The sequence below is a fragment of the Garra rufa genome, chromosome 22, assembly GCF_049309525.1.
Source record: "Garra rufa chromosome 22, GarRuf1.0, whole genome shotgun sequence".
NCBI classification, from domain to species: domain Eukaryota; kingdom Metazoa; phylum Chordata; class Actinopteri; order Cypriniformes; family Cyprinidae; genus Garra; species Garra rufa.
The window spans coordinates 24,330,045-24,350,955 of record NC_133382.1 but is presented as its reverse complement, the minus strand read 5'-3'; the positions used below and the strand labels follow the sequence as shown (position 1 = coordinate 24,350,955).

The following is a 20,911-nucleotide window of genomic DNA, read 5'->3' as shown; positions in this document are numbered from 1 at the left end:
CAATCTGGCTGTGTACTATATTTTATAATGTTTTTTATCTTTGTTCAGCAGATCTGCACATTCTTAAGAGCTGGAATTTCCCACAAATTGAGTTCAAATGATGTTACATTACTATACAGCAAAATACAGCAAAAGTAGTAATATTGTCAAATATTTGCTTTTTATTTGAATATATTTTAAAATGTTATTTATTCCTGTGATCAAAGCTAAATTTTCAGCATTACTCCAGTCTTTAGTGTCACAAGATCCTTCAGAAATTATACTAATATGCTGATTTGCTGTTCAAGAAACATGTATTATTATTATTATTAGTAGTAGTAGTAGATTATTATTAGTAGTAGTATCAATATTTAAAACAGTTGAGTACATTTTTTCAGGATTCTTGAAAGATCAGGAAAGATCCAAAGATCAGCATTTATCTGAAATAAAAAGCTTTTGTAACATTATACACTAGTAATTAATACTTTTATTTAGCAAGTATGCTTTAAATTGATCAAAAGTGATGATAAAGACATTTATCATGTTACAAAAGATTTCCATTTCAGACAAATGCTGTTCTTCTGAACTTTCTATTTATCAAGGAAATTTGAAAAAAGTTATTTCCAACATAATAATAATAATAATAATAATAATAATAATAATAATAATAAATGTTTTTTTTGAGCAGCAAATCAGAATATTAGAATTATTTTTAAGGATTATGTGACTGGAGTGATAAAAATTCAGGTTTGAAATCACAGGAATAAATGACATTTATTTATATTCAAAAATATATTCAAATATAAAACAGTAATTAAATGCAGGCTTGGTGAGCAGAAGAGACTTCTTTAAAAAGCATTAAAAAATCTTACTGTTCAAAAACTTTTGACTGGTAGTGTACATAATAAAAACATAAAATTAAAAATAAAAAATTAAAACAAATGCATAAAAATACATATATAATAAATCTAACATAAAATTACCAAAGCATGAATATTTGCTTATTTTAAACTGATTAGCTATTTATACCGAACCTTTAAAATGGTGATTTTTCCTTGTGCTACCTTTTAGGACTTTCTTTTTACTGTGTTTAACATTTAAAATCATATAATAATAACTAAATGATAGCTTAATTTAGGCTAGATGTGCAACAATTGTTTGGAATGACAAAAATAATTTGAAAACAGAAGATATCGTTTAACTTTATTGTATGTTTAACTTGCTTTGTTTACGTCCAGGGGTAAACAAATAACGTTAACGTTAAGGATGTCCTTTCACAGATACTTTTTTAAAAACGTACAAAATGTACTTACTTTTTATCATTTTAAGTCCTACTTCTACCGAATTCGTGGAAAGAGCCTGTTATTGACCATCAGCCACTCTTTGTTTGCTTTTTGTGTGGTTATTACACAACTGCGAACACGCTAAGATGCTTTATTCAGAATTCATTCACGCCTCTCTACACAAAACCAAAACCGGTTACGTAATGGCATTCTGCCGTACAGTACCAACGAGCTCCAGGAGATGGTAGCAAATCGGTCCTCAATCTGAGGGGAAACCCGTTCTCGCGAGAACTATATATGTAGAGAACCTAACTATCGCGAGATCTTCGCGTATTGGCTGCTGCGCTGGATGGCGCTGGTGGAAATTTGGGAATGTGCGGTCAAGATTTCTCCCGGGTTGAGTTGAGCTCGGACAGGACGCGAGACTGACTGCATCTGTGTGCGAATAGTAAGGTGAGTAAGCACTCTTTAAACTTAATTAACGGTGCTCTCCTCCGGGGAAATTGGATGTAGGTGCAAATCCGAACATGTAAACATCTATTCTGTATAAGTGTAACTTGATGAATTCCAGCAAGCTTGCATTCCAGATGTGTAATGTGATGGGGAATATGCTTAACATCAGCGGATGCGTCTGCCTGGCTTAAGTCAAGGATGCTCTGAACTGGGACTATCCAGAACATTATGTCCATTTTTACAGGTATATTGTGCATTTGGCGTGGTCGTACTCGGCATCTTCAATCTGCAGAATCACTATTGTAGACTTGCACTTGTAATACTTCATGTGACAGTTCTTTACATTTTAAGCGTATGTACAATAATTAATACATCATGCTGAAGTTCAAGTTTTTATTGCCATTTTAAGCTTATGTTTTGTCCTAAGAGTTGGCATCATGTGTTGATAGATCTCAAATTATATTCTGCAGTTTTCATTGACTCGCTGAAGTGGACAGCACATGGTCGATATTGATTTAGTTTTGTGGTCGCATTTAAGTGATTAAAAGGACAGTTCATCTAAAAATCAAAATTCTGTCATCAGTGATTTATGCTAAACCCTCATGTTGCTTCAAACTCATGACTTTCTTTCTTCTGTGGAGCACAAAGGGAGACGTTAGGCAGGATGACAGCCTGTACGGAAAAAAAGATTCAATGAGAGTGAACGGCGACATCTTCTATTGTTTACACGGAAGAACAAAAGTCATACAGGTTTGGAACAGAATGAGTAAATAATGAAAGAATTTTATGGGTGAACTATCCCTTTAAATTCATTTCATCCCTGCGTAAGAGCAGTGGACCTATTAGACAGCATTTTTGGGCATTATATGCATATGCAGTATTCAAGAGCACCGATTCAGCTGACTTAGAAAACACCCATGAAGTCCAACAATGCTGCACGTGCCTTTGAGTTTTGAGACATTGTGTCATCCACAAGTTTCATTACAAATGGTGAACAAGAAGAAATGCACCAGGTTTTCATTCAGTTTTAAATTGTGTTTTTTCCCCCTTTTAATGCTATCCTGGCTTAACTGCATAAATCTTGTGAGATTATGAAATTCCAGTGAATGTTATTTTGTAAATGATCATTTCATGTTATTTAGTGTTCTAAATCCCTTCTCATCATAACATGCCTATTATCAGAGCACTTTTGGGTTCAGTGCGGGGTCGCTTTACTGTGATTTAGACAAAATGCAGTAAAAGTTACTTGGTGTGCATATCATGGAGTTGAAGTCAAAAGGTCATATACACTTTTAATTATTTTACCAAAATAAGAGGAATCATACAAAATGCATGTTATTTTTCTTTTGTATTTATTACTGGCCTGAATAAGATATTTCACATAAAAGACGTTCACTCTACAAGAAAAATAATAGTTGAATTTATAAAAATAACCCCATTCAAAAGTTTACATACACTTGATTCTTAATACTGTGTTGTTACCTGAATGATCCACAGCTGTGTTTTTCTTTTTTTTTAGGGATAGTTGTTTATGAGTCCCTTGTTTGTCCTGAAAAGTTAAACTGTCCGCTGTTCTTCAGAAAAATCCTTCAGGTCCCACAAATATTTTGTTTTTTTCAGCATTTCTGTTTATTTGAACCATTTCCAACAATGACTGTATGGTTTTAAGATCCATCCTTTTACACTGAGGACAACTGAGGGACTCAGCAACTATTACAGAAGGTTCAAATGCTTCAGAAAGAAACACAATGCATTAAGAGCTGGGGGTGAAAACCTTTGAACGGAATGAAGATACATTCTTCTTATTTTGCCTAAATATCATTTTTTTGTTTGTTTAGTACTGCCCTTCAAAAGCTACAGAAGATACTTGCATGTTTCCCAGAAGACAGAATAAGTTACATTTACGCTGATCTTCAAATGAATGCATCATGTGTCCTTCTGAAGCATCGGTGAACGCTTGAATCTTCTGTAATAGTTGCATATGAGTCCCTCAGTTGTCCTCAGTGTGAAAAGATGGATTTCAAAATCGTACAGTCATTGTTGGAAAGGGTTTAAATACTCAAAACAAAAAATTATGAAAAACCAAAGAATCTGTGAGACCTGAAGGATTTTTCTGAAGAACAGCGAGCAGTTTGACTGTTGACTTTTATACATTCAACTATTATTTTCTCTTGTGGACTATATGTAAACGTCTTTTATGTGAAATATCTTATTCAGGACAGTACTAAATAAAACAACAACATGCATTTTGTATAATCCCTCTTATTTTGGTCAAATATTTAACGTTTTGCAGTTTCTGCAATGTGTATGTAAACATTTGACTTCAACTGTATGTGGTTGGTTTTGTAATATTGCATGCATCTTATGAACTGTGAGATCAGATGTCTGATTACTTCTACTATTTTAAAACTGTTAAACTCCACTAATGCTGAATGATAATTATTTCAACTCTAAACGTGTATAATTTTGTCAATAACGGCGGTCGCTGAGAAGAGCTGCTCGGGCCCATTAGGGGGGCCCTGTGCTTTTATGCACTACATGAGTGGCCCTCATGGGGGTCATCAGTCAACAGGCGCTCCGCAGAGAGAAGTGCGTGCGCGGGTGTTGGTAAAAGTCTAGGAAAATGAAATGAGGGGCTCTCTGTGGCGGTGTAACCTTTCTGACTGATTTCATCATGCAGCTCAGGTTGTTCTTACACAACGTGATTGTAAAGCTGTTTTAAACCTCCTCTCTCAGAACGTCACTCTGAGCTTTTACAGCTGGGGGCGGGGGGTTGGAAAAGATTGGATTTTTATCAGCTTGTGCGATTATATTTCTTCTCTAGGGCTGAAATGCTGGGTGGTGTTTGGTTGGTTGTTAATGAGAAGAAACGTGCAGGTTGGCCATAGAGCTGCTTATGCATTCACGATTGTAATGATTATATTCTGCTTCGAAAGAGACAAGTAGAACAGTGCAGCAGGTTTAGACATTGTTTAAACTCTGATGCCCTAAAATTGATCTCATAGTACTTTAACAAATCATCAAATGTTGGATAGAACTGAATACATATGTGACCCTGGACCACAAAACCTTAAGTAGCATGGGTATATTTGTAGCAATAGCCAACAATACATTGTATGGGTCACAATTATAGAATTTTCTTTTCTTTTGTTTTGTGCCAAAAAACACAACACATTTGGTTTTTCGGAAGGTGGACCTTCATCAAACCCGGAACTAATTGAGATATTTGTGCCAGCCTGCTGATTTTCAAATAGTTGTATCTTGGCCCAATATTGTCCTATCCAAACCATACATCAATGTAAAGCTTAGACTGGAACCTTATTGTGAAGTGTTACCGAAAAGCATTTATTTTTTACAAATAAAACAAATAATAGTGTAATAATAATCAAAATATTATATATTAATACGTATATAAATAAAATTACAAGGAAAGGCTGTGTGGTGCTACTTGCGAATGCACCTTTGAAGTTTACTCTGATTTTTGTTGCTTTTTGTTTGTAGATTTGTGACAGATTGATTAACAAGGCAAATTAAAAATGGAAGTTAATTTCAAGAAGGTTGTCAACCCCTGACATAATAGTTTGATGTTTTGAGGCTGCAGTGGAGGTAATTAATTTCTGGAGATGCGTCATCTGCATTTCTCCAGGCAGTTGTAACAAAACACAATTTACATGCATGCCATTCTCATACCCCTTTTTCATATGGCACATACTCCATGTCAAAGTGAGAAAAACAGCACTAAATCTAGACAGAGCTTGAGATGAGATAGTGAAAGCGAGACGGTGACACAGCGTCTTGAGTGCTCTATCTCTCTGTTTTATTTTTCCTCTGCTTGTCCTTGACACCTTGCATTTAGTCTACCCTTGTCTTCTAATGACACATTGTTGGGATGTCAATGCACTTAAATACAAAGTAGTGCTGTGTACTGTCAATGACTTATAAGATTTATTTTATAGACAGGATTATTCATGAGTCAAAAATGGTCTGTTGTAGCCTAGTTCTTTGATTACATAATTACAGTTAATTAACAGAAGTACTTAATGGTATTTTATGTTTATATACAGTATATAAGGTATTTTTCTTTTGATTGTCCAAGTATCTGGTGTTCAGTGAGTTTGATACAAATTTAAACTGCTTTAAAGTGTTATGGCAAGATGGTCTAGCTTAACTGAATTAAAGGGATAGTTTCCCCGAAAATAAAAATTGCTCCATGATTTACTCAAGCTCAAGTTGTCCCAAGTGTATATGACTTTGTTCTTTCAGATAAATAAAAATAGGAGTTATATTAAAAAATGTCCTGGCTCCTTTAAGCTTTATAATGGCCGTTAATGGGTGTTGAGATTTTGAAGTCTAATAAAGTGCATCCATTCATCATAAAAAAGTACTCCACATGGCTCCGGAGGGGTTAATAAAGGCCTTCTTAAGCAAATTGATACGTTCGTGTCAGAGTTTGTGGTCTATCAAATTTTAAATATGGATATTTCTCTTACACAAACACATTGATTCACTTCAAAAAGCCATTTAATATCGTCCTGGAGCCATGTGGAGTTTTTTTTAATGATTTATAAATGCAATTTATTGGACTTCAAAATCTCAACACCCATTCACTGCCATTATAAAGCTTGGAAGAGCCAGTACTTTTTTTAATATACCTCAGATTGTATTCTTCTGAAAGAAGAAATTCATATACACCTAGGACAGATTGAGGGTGAGTAAATAATGGGGTAAGTTTCATTTTTGGGTGAACTACCCCTTTAAAACTTGATTTGGATGTTTGACTTGCCTACCATAGTGCTTTAAAGTAGAACATCTTTAGTCAAATATAAATAGGTCATTCAGATTTTACGCTTTGCACTGTGCAGTTCAGCTGGAAGGCACATTTAATGTTTATCAAATACAGAAGAGGAAGACATAGTCATTTTGAAGGGAAAAGTTGCTTAAAATATTATTAAATTGGCTTTGTTGTCCCAAAAGTTTATTTGGATGTTTAATGTAAAAAATTAAAACTAAAAAAATGGCATATGTTAAAACTGGTAAAAGGCCATCAGTCTCTGTGAATCCTACATGACATTTTCCATTATGCATCAATACTTCATGTTACTACATTAAAAATATACTAATGCTGAAGGAGAAATGCTACTATTTAAAAATTTACTGAATCTCAATGCAAAGTTCTGCCATGAAACTTGCTGCTCAACATTCAAATACTCGGTTAGTGCTTGCTGTAGCAGTTGTAGTGCGCTTCAGAAACCCTCCACCTTCCCCAGCTCCACCTGTATAGATCTGCTATTAGGAGATTTCATGTATGTTATATATAGGGGTTATTTCATATAAGTTATATTATTTAAAATGCTTGCAGCAGCATGTCTGTGGATGTATCTGCAAATTTGTCAGTCAGACTAGAATAATTTATGGTCATATGCGAGCACAAAGCAATTCTCCATTTTGTCCAGGGGAGAGTTTTAATACATTATCAGGAGGGGCCATTTCAGAAACAATGGGAGCCACCTCTGCACCAGACATGTAATTGAACCAGAGTCGGGAGAGCTAAATTGCTTTGGTTATATTCATGAAGTAATAACAGGGTTCTTGTGGTTTGTCTTGACATGCTTGCTTTGCAGAGAAGTTTGAGAGCGTCGAAGACAGCGGGGAGAATGAACTTGGGTCTTCCCCATTGTCGGCTATGTCTATTTGAAGCTCCTCATAACCCACTTACTGAGAAACCACATCCTGCTCCCTATATTAAGTTTTGAAGGAGAGAGCGAGAGAGGATGGGAGAGAAAGTCAGAGTGAGAGCGAGAGAAAGGGACACGATCAGTCCTCTCACACAGGGCTGTGTTGTGTAAGATGTGTCCTCATCATCTCTCTCCTGTTGAGCCTGGGGTGGATCATGTTTTTACCACAACACTCTGGCTTGGGCTTTTGGTTTGTGGTTCACTACAGGATACCAGAGATGGTGTAACTCCACTGTATGTGGTTTGGATGCTGATCATAAGCCTCAGGAGCTTTAGCCAGTTGTATCTAATACGGGATATACAGTATGTGAATGTCTGACCACTTAGCCGATTGGTGTTTATCTCTACATTTTTCAGGTTCAAATTTGACAGACTGCTTCGTCAGTGGATGTTAACCAATGTGTATTTTCTTTTTGAGTAAATAGAATTTTGATTAAATGTTTGAATTAAAAGAAAGAAAAAAATTATGATTGAACCACTGATGTCACATCTATTTTTATCGATGTCTTTACTACCTTTCTGGGCCTTGAATGCTCTCAGATTTCATAAAAAATATCTTAATTTGTGTTCCAAAGATGAAGGTCTTACAGGTTTGGAACAACATGAGGATAAGTAATTAATGACAGAATTTTTGGGTGAGTTATAATGAACAACAAACAATATTAAATGTATTAATTTGTTAACATTAATGCACTGTGAATTAATACAAATGATAATGCAAAACAACAAACAATTGTATTATTAAATAACATGATCAAAGATAAACAAAAGCTGTAAAAACATTGATCAATGTTACTCTATAGCTAATACATTAATTATGTGAACAACTGAAATTATTATAAAGTGTTACTAATTTTTTTCTCATTTGAATTAATTAGTTAATTATTTTTGAAACTTATCAGTATCTGTTAATATTGGATATTCTCACCTTATTGTCATCTGTTAATGGTAATTCTCACCTTCTCACCTATTTTACATACAATTACATTATCTTTGCTGTCATCTAATGTTCACTTACAGTTAAAAAAAACCTGGATTATCCTGTTTAATGTAATTTTTAGCAAATCTCAATAAATACATAAATAAATAAATAAATAAAACTTTTATTTTGGATAAGATTAATCGCTATTAATCATTGCCCAGCATTAATTAATAGCTATATATCAAAATATACATTGTTATTTCATATTGTACATTATAATGTTGTGATGCCTAAATTCAAATTTAAAAGATTGGAATTTGTTTTTGGAGTTTTATTTAAAATATTTGTACACAATAATATACATTTTTAAACTGGTTGTTTATTAGTTATCACCAGTGACATGAAAATAATTATCAGCTATAATTCTGAATCAGCCTAAATTTTAATATTTGGAAATATGTGCATTATATATACACTGTTTTCCAGAGATTGATATCTGCACTGGTCATTAACCTATTAAACGTATATTGTTTAATATATTGAACTATTTTTAAAGGGATAGTTCACCAAAAAATTAAAATTACTCCATGATTTACTCACCCTCAAGCCAACCTTGTTGTATATGACTTTGTTCTTTCAGACAAATACAATCTGACTTATACTAACGCTTCTTTCTACATTCTATATCATTTGCTGGAACGCTAATCTCTTGTGAATGCATGTGCGACAGTTAGCGGAAGCTAGAGATTACAGTTTTAAATATGTTTTATCCCTCTGGAGCCATGTGGAGTACTTTTTATGATGGATGGATTCACTTTATTGGACTTCAAAATATCAACAGCCATTCACAGCATTATAAAGCTGGGAAGAGCCAGGGCTTTTTCAAAAAAATATAACTCCGATTGTATTCGTCTGAAAGGAGAAAGTCATATACACCTAGGATGGCTTGAGAGTGAGTCACTCATGAGATAATTTTCTTTTTTGGGTGAACTATTCCTTTAAATTGACATTAAATCCCATGGCGCAAGAGGCTGAAAAAACACTGACGTGTGACGCAACATGTACGCACACCAACAATAACCCAAAAGCGCAGAGCAGACAAAATGACCGAAATAGCCACCTCTACTATCCAGTGCAGAAAGTCTTCATTTGAGGCTTCTCACTGCACCTGGAGTGATTTTCTAGAGAGCCGAGTGGAGATGCAGTGAGCTCAATGAGAGGTGATGTTGAATGTGTCATTCTGCTGGAGGTGCAGATGCCACCCGCTGAGACTGCCTTTCTAATGACTCTCTCTCACTATCACTGCGTTGACATGGTAACCTGTGTCACTTCAGGGGGTGCGACCTCCCCACTCAATCCATATTCTTTTTCCCATTAGCAGATGCTGGTGGCTTGAAGACGCTCATGTTCACTGCAGGTGAGATATGGCCAAAATGGCTGCTGTCAAGTTCATAGACCTTTGGCCCCGCCCACGACTGCTGACAGACTGTCCCGTATTAGCATATTTCCACCCTCAGCCAGTTGTACGCTGTCCGCCATTTTCTCCACACTTGAGCAGCTGTAGAGACAGCAATGTTTTTTAAGCAATGCAGGTGTTTTGTAGCCTGGAAAAATCCAGACCCTAATCTATTAAGATTATGGGTCTGGGATCGAGCAATGAAAACTGCCTAACTCGAGGGGCGGCACCAAGCATGCATTTGAAACTCTAACTGCACGCAATTGGATAACGCCACGACCAATCACAACAATACACGCTTAGCTACCAGCAGAGCTAAATGATGTTTCATTAACAAAGTTCGGGAGAAGCGCGTCAGATGCTTAGCGTAAACATCACATGTCAATCAGCGCCATAGGTTTAAATACAGCTGACTCACCTCAATTCACTCGATGGTTTATCTGTAAACCTCCACCACCCCATCTCATCACTCCGAGTTCTCACTACTCCTATTGGGGGGTAACGTACTCTGGGTTCGGGCCACTCCCGAGCTCGGAGCCCTTCACCGGACAGCACGCCAAACATGCACTACTATTCTCCGGCTAATTATATGTAAGCGTGAACTCGTGAACTGATAGATTAAACTCTTGCCGTATCCAGTCGGCAAAACAGCAAAAACGTCCTTCTTGCAAAGGAGCGATTCGAGTTTTCGGTTTTCTGTTCCTCTTTTATATGGAAAGCCAAGTCTAACTCGTTCATTGTAGCGGCCAAAGCCGTTTCAAGCAACTTGTTGTTCATCTGTAGCGACAGCGATCTTTCAAAGTTTACTATATCATTCGGACGTCGCAGTGCTGTCATCATCAGTTTAGCTCGCCTCTGGCCCGCCTACATCAGATACACCGATTTGATTGGTTCCCACTATTGCTTACGTATTGCAGTAACCTGCATCATTGCTCGATGCCAGAGTGTCTTGCAGAGACAATTCAAATTGTGCTCTCGCGAGACCTCTGGATTTCCAGGGTAGGTGTTTTGTATTTGGATGTAAAAGTGAACATAAGAGTCTTAATTTTCTCCCGACATCAGAGCCACTGATGATGCAGTGGGTTAGAACGGAGGGGGCGGGGTGAGTAGCAGCTCATTATCATTTAAAGAGACATGCACCGAAATGACTCGCTGTGAACAGAGCTGTTTTTGAAAATGTAAAAAGGGTGTTTGTTTTTCACGACCACTGAGGAGTTTCAGATATTTCATATTTTTTAGACTCATCATACCAACTTGAGGAAAATGGCCATCTGATGTCCCTTTTAAAGGCTAAGGCTAAGCTCAGATGAATGAATTGATGTGTCCTTTAGACTGAGACAAACTAATTCCCTCGTGATAAAGCCTTATTAACAAACTCGGTTTGTCAGAAAGAGCAAACTCACCGCATGACTCGTCAGTTTGATGAGGCATTCATAAAGAAAAGATGACGTCACTGGAGACCAAAAGATCACATGTGTTTCCTGCTGCGAGTATCGCTGATGACATTACGTGTGAAGTTAATTGTCTTAATTTCTCTCCTTATGCAGTTATTAAACCGAATCAGAGCCAGTCAGCTGTCTGCCGGTGTACTTTCTGCTACAGCGAGCGTTTTATTAGAGTTTTTTTCCCTTTCTCTCTTTTGCATGCACACTGGATGGTGGGCTCCCCTGTGAAGCCAGTGAGGGTCAACGCTCATGTAACTGGGTGCACACCGCTTCGGTCGGCGGCATCTCGCTAATGGGTCAAATGCAGGAAGAGAGGGAAATTACACACAGGGAACATTTGCACTTTAATGAATTTTTTTTCTCATTCTGTGCATGAGCAGTGTATTGATTCAGTGCAGGTAGGATGTATGAACTCACAGAAACAGCAAACATATCGACTGGATCACTTTAGACAAAATCAATTTGTGTAATATGACAAGAAAATGAGCAATGTGGCAGATATGCCACGGAGTGAACGCAAAATGAAGCTGATATGATTTCCCTTTTTAAATGACACCAGGACATGATTCCATTGATTTTATTTTTTTTTACTCCCAGCTTTAGTTGATTAATGTGAATGTGAAATCAAAATTGAGGCTGTTTTCTTCTAAATGCATATTCCTTCTTATTGTGATTTTAAAAAAGTAAGTAGTTTGTGTTTGTAATCTTTCATCAAAATGTAGTAAGTGGGCTATCTATTTTAATTCAACAATAGTGGTTAATGTTAAACATTTAATGTTTATTTTTTGTTTTTGCCATCATCTAACTCTCACTTAAACTTTAACTTTAGAAACACTAATTTAACAAAACTGTTGAATGTAATCTACAGCAAATCTCAAAATTAATACAGTTGAGGTCAAAAGTTTACACCCCCCTTTCAGAATCTGCAAAATGTTAATTATTTTACCAAAATAAGAGGGATCATACAAAATGCATGTTATTGTTTATTTAGTACTGCCCCGAATAAGATATTTCACATAAAAGACGTTTACATTTAGTCCACAAGAGAAAATAATAGCTGAATTAGATTAGATAATAGATTCTTAATACTGTGTTGTTACCTGAATGATCCACAGCTGTGTTTTGTTTAGTGATAGTTGTTCATGAGTCTTGTTCTTTGTTTGTCCTGAACAGTTAAACTGCCTGCTGTTTATCAGAAAAATCCTTCAGGTCCCACAAATTATTTGGTTTTCTAGCATTGTTGTATATTTGGACCCAACAATGACTGTATGATTTTGAGATCCATCTATTCACAGTGAGGACAACTGAGGGACTCATATGCAACTAGTAGAGAAGGTTCAAATGCTTCAGAAGGAAACAAGGTGCATTAAGAGCCGGGGGGTGAAAACTTTTGAACAGAATGGAGATGTGTACTTTTTCTTATTTTTCTTTTAGTACTGCTCTTCAGAGGCTACAGAAAAGTTACATGTTTCCCAGAAGACAAATTAAGTTAAATTTACCCTGATCTTCCAATTCAAAAAGTTTTCACTCAGAAGCACAGAAGTTGTGAGTGACAATTTACATTGACTTAAGATAAAAAAAAGCTCAAAGGAAATAAAACCCCCTGAAATGTCTGTTATGTTGTTTTTTTGTTCTGTTCAATTCCATCCTGACTAAGCATGATAAGGTTGTGCCCTTGGGAACTTCATTGCTTTCTAAAAGAACCATCTTTTGCTGTTTAAGTCACTGATTGTAATGAATGTGGATGCTGTTGCCATTGGACACAACTATATACAGTAGGGCTTATAATCAGCATCGTAGCAACTGTGATGGTATGAATATTGGTGGAAGGGATTAGCGCAATTGTAGGCATATGACAGCAGCTGAATAAACACCTATACTCAGATAGGGCCTGTCAGAATGACCAACAATCTCAGTTCACACATCACCTCCCTTCACCCCTGCCAACACATGTGATGCCCAGGAGAGAGAAAAAACATTTTCAATGGCTGTACAGAGCAATACCAAACATGAACTAGGCACCTTTCAATATAAAAGGCATATCAAAGTGACAGATACAGATTTTAGGTGATATGCAGTAAAGCTGTTTATTAGATTGTTGAAATGATCTGATGACCTTTACTGATGCTTGCTTTTGTCAACTTTTGCTATTAGTTTATTGACCAAAATATACTGAAACACTATATATAGGAGCAATGTAGTAGTGTGATATGGCTGTGATATGACTGTATATACACCCATATTGCATGGCTACGAGTGTGATATTGCATTTACACAATAGTTCGACGGCACAGGTGTGTAAAGAAACAATAACAGATTGCCTTTAAAAAACCTTTTTTGTGCAAACTGCTTCCGTCATGGATTTAAATCTCAGTTTGACAGTTTAACAGCTGAGCCCAAGCCTTTGTTACTAATTCAAGAGCGTCACTCATACAAGTAACACTGAGTGGCTTCATTGAAAGCTTATTGTATTATTGTATTAAAAGCTCACTGTATTATGTAGAGTATTATGAAAGGGAGATTGACTGAGTGAGTATGATTACCTGCATCTAATACAGCATTCATTCTTCAGCTCAATCTCATATTTATAATAAAACATTAGTTTGAATTACCGGTAAGGAAAGCGATATCTTACAAGATGTTGAAAGTAAAATAACTTTCTTGTTTACAACAGCATGTTAATCTCTTTCAATATAAAAATCTTTACTGCTGACTCACTCATAAAAACAATCTCTTGTCACCATCTAATTGTGGAATAATGTAACTAAAATCTCCATCACGAACACACGCCGTTTCCCAATACTAAATACTATTATTATTTATGTAAAATATTATTTATTGAATAATATTTAATAAACAGCAACAGCCATCATAAAAGCTGCTAGACAATTCAGTTAAAAGTACAAAGGCAGCGCTCTGATATACAGCATTAAACTTACATAAAATATAACTTGTTGTGATTTTGCCCTCAGTTAAAACTATTTGCTCTGGAACAAACAATAGATTATTGAGACCTAAGACTGCCCATTAGATTTACCCAAAACAAATTATATCTCATGTTTAACCACTATAGAGACATCAGAGTCAGGGGCAAATTCCAGAAGATCTGGCCGAGATGAGGCTGCTCTTGGCGGGTTCACCAGTGCTGAACGGCCGCTGGCGACCTGGAGCTCACATCTCCAAAAATGTTGAATCAAATAGACGTTATCTTTATTAACAAACTGCATATTTCAAGTCTAAACAAGTACATTTTCACCTAAAAACCTCTTAAAACTACATTGCGTGACACAAAAACAGTATTATTTATAAAATTATAGTCGATTTGGGTGTCCAACATGATCCTCGCTATGAAAAATCCCGCAAGAGGAGTGATACAAACGGTCAAATGGTTGGAGTGCTATTATCACTAGAACATTGCACTCCTCTCAGCCAATCAGATTCGAGGACCAGAAATAACTGTTATATATATACACACACTGACTTGGGGTGTGCATCACCAAAGATCTAAAGCATTTGTACTGCCGTCTGTGGGACCAATGTGAAATGGAGGCATGGAGCAGACAATAAATAACCATGATCTGTTGTGTTGCATGAGCCGGTTTTTCTGCAAAGCAAGCAATAGAAAGAGACGGCAAGAAGTCAGAAAGTGCTGGCTGGCGCAGAGCTGTGGAAGGTGTGCATGAGGCGATGGCAGCGTGCCGGGCAGGAAGAGGAGATGAACTTGGCAGGCCAGAGGAGTTACTGGAGAGAAGTGTAGAAATTCAGAGGGATGAGTGCAGCTAGTTGGGCAGGACAGTGAAAAATTAAGGTTTGGGTGAAATGAGGAAAGATTTAACACTTAATCTGGGATCTGCATTTTGCACCATCATACTTACTCTGTATGTATATTATATTTCTATATATGGGATGTGTATATATATATTGCATTTTTTGTGTGTAATGTGTAATTTTAATACTAAATTGATCCAAAATTACAGTAACAACATTTATAATGTTACAAAAAAAATTATATTTCAAATAAATTCATCAAAGAAAATAAAAGTTTTACTGGCGTAATGGCTGCTAAAATTGAGCTTTGCCATCACAGAAATAAATTACATTTTTGTATGTAAATAGACAAATATTTTTAAGAGTATATTTAAAATGTGATAATATTTAACGGTATAATATAATATAAATTTGCATTTATTTATATATTATTTAATATTATATTTTTTTATGTATTCATTTGTTTTTCTCATATCTGGCTCATCTGCTAAATGTGCTTCAGCAGTACATCCCACTGCTACACTCTGATGCTCCCGGCTCTGTCAGGCCAGGCAGACTCGCGTGGCCTAGATATGAACTCATGGCTGAATTAGTGCTATTGTTACATAAGGGAGGAGGAATTAAAAACTGGTTGTTTCATCTCGACCCAACCTTGGACTAGGGGGATACCAAGACCTACGAGTCCCTTCGAAATAAAATAAAAAGCACACCATGTGAAGGAAAATTGTTCCTGTCTTATCTTTATTATTTGTGTAATAATCCCTGTAGTTTGTTCAATTTACATTTACACAGAAATACCTGGGATTCAAAGGTCTTTTTATGTCTTTTTGAGGTGATGTGCTTCACTGTGGTGTTTACAGTAAAAACATTTTCCTTAGATCACGGCTAGCTAAATAAGACTGGACGTGATATTCTCATCCGTGGTGCTGTCAGCATAATATTTATGCTCTCTCCATCCCTCCCTCTTTCCCTCTCAGCTTATTTGCTTCACTCTGACTGTGTCTCATTCGAGTTCCAGTTTCCTTCTGACGTGTATCAGTATATCATGAACATAATTTTGTGCACTAGCGAAGGCCTTGATCCACTAAACATTGGGACACTGATGACTCAATTACCTGCGACATGATTACAAGGTCACAAATGAAAACACAGCAGGTGTTTATTAACAACATCACTGTATATCACGTTGTCGTGTGTCTTTTTTTGGTAGCTGTTAAAGAATACAGTGCCATTATGAAATATGTGCTTGTTTTCAACCTTCATTCTGCCCCTCTGTTTGAAACAAGCTGTTTCAAGGGATGTGTCCTTTAAGGCTTCTGAGTAATCGTCCACTGTTATGATTGGCTAACGTCAGTGCATAGGAAACAGTTTCAACGCCCCCTCGCTATTGCATGTGAGTGTTTTGACAACATAATCAAAATAAAACAGACATTTCCAGACAAAGCATTATGAAATCATTGACTTACCGTTTGTGATGCAGCTGCAGTCAGATCTAGTACCACAACATCTTTTAACAAATGTTTCTTTGTGAACTCTCAATGACACTGTGCCTCGATTACAAAACAACATGCTTTGAATTCGGAACAATCCTCTGACATGATCTGGAATGCCATTAAAAATGTCTCCAAGGCTCGGCCCAATTGGCCTGACAGGGGCACTACAGCGATCAAAAGTACGAAATCGCTTAGAACTCTTTCATCGTTTGTCGTAGGCTCAAGTGTCTTAAACATAAAAGTGGCCATAACTATGCACCCATTTGTCCTATCGACGTGAAAACCTATATGCACATTCCACAAGTGTCTATAAGGACATTTGCGTATCTCAACAAACACGGTCGCCTGCTATCTGCTGTCAATCAAACCATTAGTTAAATGCTTGAGAAGATGCAAAAAACACTGCAGTACAATTATCTTGACTGTATAGGTCAATAATTATCAAACAAAATGTTGAAATGTACCCTTTGGGAAGCTATAACAGGGTTGTTTAGAAAAGGGTCTGTCCAAATATACCCAAAAGCCTATAAAGCCTACACGAAAACTTAACTTCACAAAACCTGGTGACCACATGCAATAGATGAATCATAAATTTTAAAAAACATCTTTACCTGTTTTTGCCAAAAATGCTTTTTGAAATAATTGAATTTGGTTTCAAGCTTGGTAAATAATATGTAATTTTTTTTTTAATGTGCTTAAATGCATTAAAGCACTTGAACTAGGGCTGGGCGATATGGCCAAAAAATAAAATCCCCAATTTTTTCACAAAAAAATTGATCGATTTTTTTTTACCCCCTACTACTTTCAGCATGTAAAGAAACCCTAGCTTTTCCACAATATATATGGGCACCATATATTTTGCAATATACATAGCAACTGCATCAGTGATCGCTTTCCACCAGGCCCCATTCTTATCATACCGCACACAGTAAATGTTTGTAAGACAAATAAATATGAAAATATATATTTTCATGCTTTTCTCTTGCAGTTACATCGCATATAAAAATATAAAATTTTGAATACAGAAATATTAAATGATTTAAATAACTGAAACGATCTGCCAGCAGATGGCGGCAAGACACTGATTTAATTACTGAATCATATCATTCATTTGATTCGTTCGAACCGCTGGTTCATTCAGAATAAAGCAAATTGCTGTGTTTATGAATGGGAAATTGAATCATTTCACTAGATGCGTTTAAAAATGCACGTTCATTCATAAACAAAACACAGCTGTGTTTGAGTGGAGATGCGCAGCGGCTCAGATGTGACTTGTTTCAGACTACTTTTGACGACGAAATAGAGCAAAAGCAGGCAATAGTGTTATGGTCAGACAATCCCTGCTGAAAAAAACAGCATATGCTGGTTAGGTATGTTTTGGTGCTGGGATGCTGGTTTTAGCTGGTTTATGCTGGTCCTTTGCTGGTCTATGCTAGTCATGTTGCTGGTCAAGAACCAGCATAAACCAGCAAAGGGCCAGCATAAACCAGCAAAGGACCAGCATAAACCAGCAAAGGACCAGCATAAACCACCAAAGGAACAGCATAAACCAGCTAAAACCAGCATCCCAGCACCAAAACATACCTAACCAGCATATGCTGTTTTTTTCAGCAGGGATGTAAGTCACTTAATAATAACTTCTTGTTTATTTAACTGTTGTATTAAATTTCATTTACAAACTCCCTTAAAAATGATTAAGCTGTCACTCATCTTGGTTCGCAATATCACAAAGCTCTATTATAATCAACGACGCTCGCTATACTGTACAATCAATCTCTTATTTACACTCTCTCTACACTTTATTTATGAAAGGATTCGTGAGATATGTCCGTGATACATTACGTTGCAAAAAAAAAAAACAACAACGTAGATGTCACGTATCTGGTCTATCCTGTCATCATGAACTCTTGCACCACACTTCATGGACTTCATTCCCCACAAGCCACTGCTCTAATCACTGCATTCACCTGCTCTCACTTTACTGATTACCGCTCACAGCTGCACCTCATCACACTGACTGCATTTAAGCCACTCACACACACAGCCACTTTGCGAAGTCTTATTGTTCTGTATGGTCGTAATTCTGAGCGGTTATTTCTGTGTTGGATTTCCGGTGTATGACTCTGGACTGTGTACCCCGTTGACGATTCCTGCTTCCTGCCATTGCGACCATTCCCTGTCTATCGAACTGTTTCCCGGATTACCTACGTTGTTCCTGTTTTCTGGTGTTTACTCTTGCCTGTCGACACTTCTCAATAAATGCTGCAAATGGATCCGAACGTCTCAGTCTGACTTCCGGTGACAGAAGACTTCGCCATTACAAGGATCCAGCAGCAAGTATGTCATCCGGTTCCAGCACGAACTCCACGGTACAGATCATGCTTCTCAAGCAGGGGGAGCAGACAATTGAGGATTATGTCATGGCTTTCATTGATTTGGCAAATCTGTCTTCGATGGATGAGACGTGCCTCATGATTTTCTTTCGTGGAGGACTCTCAGAGCCATTGGCTTCCAACATGCCAAATTTTGAACTTGGCTGGACTCTGCATCACTACATGGATCTGGCTCTTTTGTTGTGTGGCTCTCCGTTTACGGTGGGTGAGGTAGAGCCACAGCACAAGATGGCAACCGCCTTCTCACAGTCTCCGCCGCCAGAGCGCCCTCCTGTGACCGCTCGCCCAGAGCCTGCTCTTCCAGAATCTCCGCTGGAGACGCCCAGCCCTCCTGAATCTCCGCTGGGGTCGTCCAGTTCTCCAGAGCCCGCTCCTCAAGAGCGTCGTCCAGAGCCCGCTTCACAAGAGCGTCGTCCAGAGCCCGCTCCTCAGCCCAGCCTTCCAGAGACTCCGCTGGTTCCGCCCAGCCTTCCAGAGCCTCCGCTGGTTCCACCCAGCTTTCCAGAGACTCCGCTGGTTCCGCCCAGCCTTCCAGAGACTCCGCTGGTTCCGCCCAGCCTTCCAGAGACTCCGCTGGTTCCGCCCAGCCTTCCAGAGACTCCGCTGGTTCCGCCCAGCCTTCCAGAGACTCCGCTGGTTCCGCCAAGCCTTCCAGAGACTCCGCTGGTTCAGCCCTGCCTTCCAGAGCCTCCGCTGGTTCAGCCCTGCCTTCCAGAGACTCCGCTGGTTCAGCCCAGCCTTCCAGAGCCTCCGCTGGTTCCGCCCAGCCTTCCAGAGACTCCGCTGGTTCCATCCAGTCGTCCTGAGATTCCTGTCTGCCCGGTTCTGGTCACGGAGCTCATGCATGGACTGTTCCCACCCACCCTCCCTGCTGCTCCAGTCCCGCCACCTCTGTCTCCTGACAGTCCCTCTGCTCACCCACATCCCACCTTCGGTGCAGAGGACTTGCCGTGGGACTGCCAGTCTCCATCGGTGTACAGACTGAAGGATCCCTCACCATCACCTCCAGTCTCAGAGTCCTGGACTCCACCTCGGCCCTCCGACCCTGCAGCTCCACCCCGGCTCTGTGCTCCCTCGTCTCCGTTGTCGGCCGTCGGCCCACCAGCTCCTCCGGGCTCCATCGTCTCTCCGGCTCCGCCCCGGTCAGTCGTCGCCCCACCTTCGCCTCTGGACTCTACTCCTCCGGCTGCGCCTCGTCACTCTGTCCTGCCGGCTCTGTGGACCTCCTCCCTCCCGTGGGCACAGCCTCGATCCTCTGTCACTCCGGCTCCGCTGCGTACCTCCGGACCTCCATCTCCGCCGGGGTCGCCAGAGCCTTGGGTTCCGCCTTGGCCCTCCGGATCCTCGGTGTCACCTAGGATCGTCGACTCTCCGGTTCCGCCTCGGGCTCCACCGGCTCCACCTCCGTTGGTCGGCCCCATGCAGGAGCCTACCCTTCCTCCACCATGGCTTCTCCCTCCGTCGGCTCCGCCTCAGTCTGTAGTTCCTGTACCCCTACATGGACCTGGCCCTCCATCCCTCCCCCTGTTCCGCCTCCGCTCCACCACCCTCCAGGTTGTATTAGGTGGTTAGAGCGTCTGGAAGCCGCTCCTTGGGGAGGGGCTCTGTCACGTATCTGGTCTATCCTGTCATCATGAACTCTTGCACCACACTTCATGGACTTCATTCCCCACAAGCCACTGCTCTAATCACTGCATTCACCTGCTCTCACTTTACTGATTACCGCTCACAGCTGCACCTCATCACACTGACTGCATTTAAGCCACTCACACACACAGCCACTTTGCGAAGTCTTATTGTTCTGTATGGTCGTAATTCTGAGCGTTTATTTCTGTGTTGGATTTCCGGTGTATGACTCTGGACTGTGTACCCCGTTGACGATTCCTGCTTCCTGCCATTGCGACCATTCCCTGTCTATCGAACTGTTTCCCGGATTACCTACGTTGTTCCTGTTTTCTGGTGTTTACTCTTGCCGTTTGACCAT

At 38.8% G+C, this 20,911-nt stretch overlaps 2 protein-coding genes across 3 annotated transcripts in view; both read left to right on the top strand.

The window, feature by feature from the left end:
* The window catches only part of myoz1b (myozenin 1b), a 36,177-nt gene that overhangs the window by 7,555 nt on the left and 7,711 nt on the right, over nt 1–20,911 (top strand). The gene's annotated exons all lie outside the window — the stretch shown is intronic.
* usp54b (ubiquitin specific peptidase 54b) overlaps nt 1,644–20,911 on the top strand; it is a 138,900-nt gene continuing 119,632 nt past the window's right edge. For both annotated transcript variants that reach the window (XM_073827753.1, XM_073827752.1), the window contains exon 1: nt 1,644–1,715. The gene's annotated coding sequence lies outside the window, so the exon portion shown is untranslated. The remainder of the gene's footprint in view (nt 1,716–20,911) is intronic.